Source organism: Priapulus caudatus, unplaced genomic scaffold (genome assembly GCF_000485595.1).
Source record: "Priapulus caudatus unplaced genomic scaffold, Priapulus_caudatus-5.0.1 Scaffold926, whole genome shotgun sequence".
NCBI lineage: Eukaryota > Metazoa > Priapulida > Priapulimorpha > Priapulimorphida > Priapulidae > Priapulus > Priapulus caudatus.
Genome location: NW_014577987.1, coordinates 125,619 through 131,979, shown reverse-complemented (window position 1 = coordinate 131,979; position 6,361 = coordinate 125,619).

Sequence of the window (6,361 nt, the reverse complement as noted above, 5' to 3'; positions counted from 1 at the left end):
CTCTCTCTCTCTCTCTCTCTCTCTCTCTCTCTATCGCCCCCTGTCTCTCTCTCTATCTCTCTCTCTCTCTCTCTCCCTCTTTCGCTCTCTCTCTCTCTATCTCTATCTCTCCTCTCTCTCTCTCTCTATCTCTATCTCTCCTCTCCCTCTCTCTCTATCTCCCTCCTCTCTTTATCTCCCTCACTTTCTCTATCTCTCTCTGGCGCAGACAACGCGTTGTCTAATTGCATTTATATTGAGTTACACAGTCGTGACTTTCGGGTGCGAACGCGTGGAACGTAATTTCTCTGAATGTGAGAAATCATCGAGTTTCGAGGAGAACGTTGAAAGGCGAACCACGTCGTGAGCTCCGTGGTCATGATATGTGCACGCACGCACGCACGCACGCGCACACGCAGTGACGCACGCAACGCACGCACGCACGCACACGCGCGCGCACGTAAGCACGCACGTACGCACGCACGCACGCACACTCGTGCACACGCACGCACGTACACATACGCGCGCACACGCGCGCCCACACGCACACTCGTACACACGCGCACGCACACGCGCACATACGCACGCACTCACGCAGACACCCACGCACGTGCCAAGAGCTCATGCTAGACTATTTCTTCTCACGTGAGTTATTTCTCGTCTGCTATGCTCATTCTCCGCTCTACATGAAACAGTTATTGATATTTTTATAATTATGTCGCGCGCTCGCATCTACTGCCTGTTCGTCTGCCCTTAGTCACACAGCTGTGTGGCGAGATATGCAGACAGTCAGACAAGCACTGAAGCCTGCTTGCCTGCTTGCCTACCTGCCTGCCTACCTGACTACCTGCCTGCTAACCCGCAAATAGAAAAAGAAGAAAAAATCGTATACAATCTAGCCGCGAATCCACCAGAGGGCGCGCGTCCATGAAGTACATCCTCAGACAATAGCACACACACAAATAAAAATCCTTAATTAAAAAACAATTCGCATGCAGACTTCTCTCGAGTTTACCAGAGGTCGCACGCGATCGTTGCGTACGTCCATAACTACCATCGGAGAATGACCACTGCCCAGCGGTGTCCAGCGGTCATATATTGACCTTGGGCCACGCCGACACGAAACATCTGCCCATGCCGACTCGCCATAGCGGAGGTTTATAGACATTCACAAACATGATCTTAGTAGAGCTAGAGAGAAACAAACTCAGTGTACGCTGGCTACTGCATGCCACGGTGACGGCGCGTCGGCAGCAGTAGCAGCTGCTCGACCATGCACGGCCTGCAGCACTGCTCTCACCATGTTTATCCCTGGCTTCCTATCTCTCTCTCCCCCTTCTTTATCGCGCTCTCTCTCTCTCTTTCTATCTCCCTTATATATATATATAATATATAGATATATATATATATGTATATATATAAATATAATTATATATATATATATGATTTCTATTCCATTTCTCTGGTCTCTTCTCTCTCTCTCTCGTCTCTTTCTCTCTCTCTCTGCTCTCTTTCTTTGTTAATGTGTATGTGCGCTTTCTTGCTGCTTCTGTGTGTCTGTCTCTCCCTTTCTCTCTCGAACGTGACGGAGAAGAGAGAGAGAGAGAGAGAGAGAAAGAGAGAGAGATGAAGAGAGAGGACGATTGAGAAGAGAGAGAAGAAGCAGCAAGGGCGCGCGTGACAGAGTAGGTTTTATTGCATTAAGTCAGACTTAACTTTCCTTGCAACCCTCCACCTCGCCGTTTTCGTGCTCCTTAATAGCGTCTTAGCATTTGCCTTTCATTCGTCCTTTGGACAGACCGTCAGGAGTCGCTTTTCGTCCAAGCAGGCGTCGAACGTGGTCGCCATGGAAACCTATAATTCAATAAAACAAAGTCTCGTATATTTTCAAAGTCTTCACTAGGCAAAGTGTCCGCGTAGAAGCGACTGTGCTACTAGAGCAGAGAGAGAGGACGAGAGAGAGGCAGAGATGTAGAGAGGAGATGTGGGAGAGAGAGAGAGGAGAAGGGAAAGAGAAGAAATAGAAGAGGGGAGGGGGAGAGAAGAGAGATGGAAAGAGAGAAAGAAGAGAGGGGGAGATGGAGAGAGGGGAGTGGGGGAGAGAGAGATTGGAAAAGAGAGATGAGAGAAGAGAGTTGGAGAGAGGGGGAGGGAGCGGAGAAAGAGCGAGAGAGGAGAGAAGACGAGAGGGAGGGAGGGTGTCGGAGGAAGAGAGAAAAACAGAGAGGAGGAGAGAGAGAGACTAGAGGAGAGAGAGAGGAGGGAGGGAGGATGGAGAGAAAAGAAGAGCGAGAGAGGAGACTTGGAGGGTACGGGGGACGAGGAGAGAGCGAGGAGAGAGAGGAGGTTGAGAAAAAGAGCGAGAAAGATGGGAGAGAGGCGAGAGAGAAAGAGAGAACGAGAGGAGAGAGACGCAGATGAGACTGAGGAGAGAGAGAGAGAGAGGGAGAGAGAGAGAGAGTGAGAGACGTCGCGCGACGCGAGAGAAAGAAGGAAAGAAAAAAAAAGAGCGAGAGAGGGATGAGAGAGAGGAGAAGAGAGGTCGAGTGCGCCGGTTTCGAGAGAGAGAGAAGAGCACGGAGATGTGATGAGAGTGCGCGGCGAGAGAAAGAAGGAAAGAAGAGAGAGAGAGAGAAAAGAGAGCGCAGAGAGAGAGGGAGAGCAGGACGCTTTCCCTTTTAACGACGCGGCTTTTACTCTGCCTGCGTGCATCTTCATCCGGTTGCTACTAATAACTTTATGTATCGTATACCCGATTCGGGTCGGCCCAAGAGAAAGGAAGATGACGGTTTTGGAACTTCACGAAAGTATTATTTCGTTTAACTACACACCACACAGCGCGTCGCACAAACACAGGCTTACTAGGCACATCAGTTCTCGGCCTCAGCAGTGGTCACTTACTAGCACATCACACAGCTTACTGTATCACGGATTAGCGGACACACACACACACACACACACACACTACACACATGCGACGTGCTGCGGACGGGCGCGACACACACACATCGACATATCAACCCGCACACACACACACACACACACCGCGCGCACACACACACACAGCACGCACGACACACACACACACACACAACGCGCGCGCGCCACACACACACACACACATCACGCGCACACCACACACACACACACACACACACACACACAACCACACACACGCACAAAACACACAGCATACACATGCACATACACACACATACACACACACACCACACACCACACACACACACACACACACACACACACCACGGCATACACATACACATACGACATCACACATACCACACACACACACACACACACACACACACACCAAACACACACACATACCTACACCACACACACAACACACACACACACACACACACCACACACAAACACGAACACACATCACCCGCACACCAACACACACATCACACACTACGCGGCACACACACACACACACACACACATCACCCGCACACACACACACACACACACACACACACACAACGCCACAAACCACAACATACACAATGCACATCACACACACATACACACACAACACACACACACATACACATACACATACACACACACACACACACACACACAACCACACCCACACACCACACACATACACACACACACACACACACACGACCACACACACACACACACACACACCACACACACACACACACCGCGCAGCGCGCGCGCGCAAACACACACATACACATGCACATACACAACATACACACACACACACACGCGCACAAACACCACCACATACACAGTGCACATACACGACACACACACACACACACACACACACACACACACACACACACACATTACACATACACACACACACACACACACACACACACACACACGGCACGCACGCTGGCGCGCGCACAAACACAACATAACACATGCAAGACACACACATACACACTAACACAACACACACACACACCACACACACACACACACACACACACACACGCGCCCAAACACACACAATACACATACCACATACACATACACATTACACACACACACCACACACACACACACACACGACACACACACACACACACACACACACACACACCACACACACACACACACACACACACATCACACAGCGTACGCACGCACGCCACGCCACGGCACACACACACACACACCACACACACACACACATACACACACACAACACACGCACACACACACACACACACACAACGACACACACACACACACACACACACACACACATGTACGTGACAGGGCTGCGATGTTGCAGCTGCATGGTTTAGTAGCGAGGCGCCATCATCGATTTATACAGCTTTTCGCGCCGACTTTTCTCGATCATTCGCACATTTGCTGTTTTTTTCTCGAGTTATCTCAGCATATTCCGGCTAGCCTAGCGAAATATGAGTGATATTTAAAGTCATGCAGGGGCCCGTTGTGAGAAACAAACTTAGTCTTAACATTAGTCTTAACATTAGTCTTAACATTAGTCTTAACATTAGCTTTTTCTTGTAGACCGGACCTGTACACACTGCGTATGAGAAACTCGTAACTTTACTATGTTAATTTTTGTTTACACTCTACGAGATTAAGTAAATGTTAAGACCAATGTTAAGAAAAAAGTTGATTCTAATAATGGGCCTCAGGTAACTTTGCATGCGTCCTTTAGGAAACCGTGTTGATATTTGTTTGGTGTATCAGGATCGGGTGAATTCTTTTTTAAGAATTGATAATTACATAATATAATATGACCTTGAATAAGACATGATGGCCGACGGTTGATTAAAATGACTATATATGTGGTCTTGCGAATGTTTGTTATGTTGCGTGTGTGTGCACGTGTGTGTGTGTGCTGTGATGTGTGTGTGTGTGTGTGGTGTGTGTGTGTGTGTGTGTGTGTGTGTGGTGTGTGTGTGTGTGTGTATGTATACGTGTATGTGTGCGCGTGCGTGTGTGCGTGAGAGTGAGAGAAAGCGAGGTTTTGTTAAGATGGCTCTGAGCGTGAGTGTGCGTCAGTGTGCACTACTCGTCATAGCCTTACGTATTCATCCCAGACGACAACACTGCGCTGCTGAGTTACCGAGCTAGCGACTAATCTCTCTCACCGATAGTTGGTGTATTCAGCGGAAAATCCACAACGCCTTGATAACCGCACGAGAGTCGCGTCTGTAGAATGGCTCGTTTGCCACATCGGCGTGTGGGCCGCATCCCGCGCGAGCGTGTAAATATTTAGTTGAGTAATAGTTGTGTTAGTGCATTAGAGCTGAGAGCAGTTTAACGAATCTTCGCATGATGGTTCGACACGATGTGTTGTTTGCCTGCGTCGCTAGGGGATTGTAGATTGCTAAAATCGAGTTGTCGAGGCAGAGTAGCAACCGTGTACATACATTGACCACACCACACACACACACACACACACACACACACACACACACACACACACACACACACACACACACACACCACACACACACACACACACACACACACACACACACGACACACACACACACACACACACAACACACACACACGCACACACACACACACACACACACACACACACACACAGCACTGTTAATGCGTGTAACCGCTAGTTTAATGAGACTCCTCTTCCGCACGCGATTAGCATTTAACTAATTTTATTTTATTTTTTCATTCTTCTTTCCTCCTCTCTTCTCCCTCTTCCTCTTCTCTCCTCCTCCCTCCTTCCCTCCTCCTCCTCCTCCTCTCTCGTCCTCCCTCTCCTCCTCATCGCCTTCTTTCCAGCAGATCCGTACGCCTGTGTCTACGATGGAGTGAGCTACGGTGATACTGAGACGTGGGACGGTCAGAGCTGCACCATGTGCCGATGCAATACCGGCTACGTCGAGTGCATCCCAAAGCCGTGCCCGCCGATCGACTGCCCGACGCTGCAGTACGTCCCCGACGGAGAGTGCTGTCCCGTCTGCGATGGTGAGCAGCAGTAGCAGCCCCATCTGTCGAGAAGTGTGCGAACGAACGCGCTGCGCGAGTGATGGGTGTATTTTTGTCAAAGATTGGGAGATATTGAACGAAAATTAGAATGCTCGAAAGCAGACGAGAGAGGGAGAACGAGAGAACGAGAGAGCGAAAGAGAGAGTGTGAAAGAAAGAGAAAGCGAGAGAGCGAAAGAGAGAGTGAGAGAGGAGAGCGAGAGAGCACGAGAAAGCTCAAGTGAGCGAGCGAGAGAGAGAACGGGGAAATGAGAGAGAGAGAAAGGGGAAAAGAGAGAGAGAGCGCGAGAGAGAGAGAAGGGGTAAAGAGAGAGAGAGAGAGAGAGAGAGAGTAGAAGAAGAGAGGAAGGGAAGAAAGAAGAAAGAGAGAG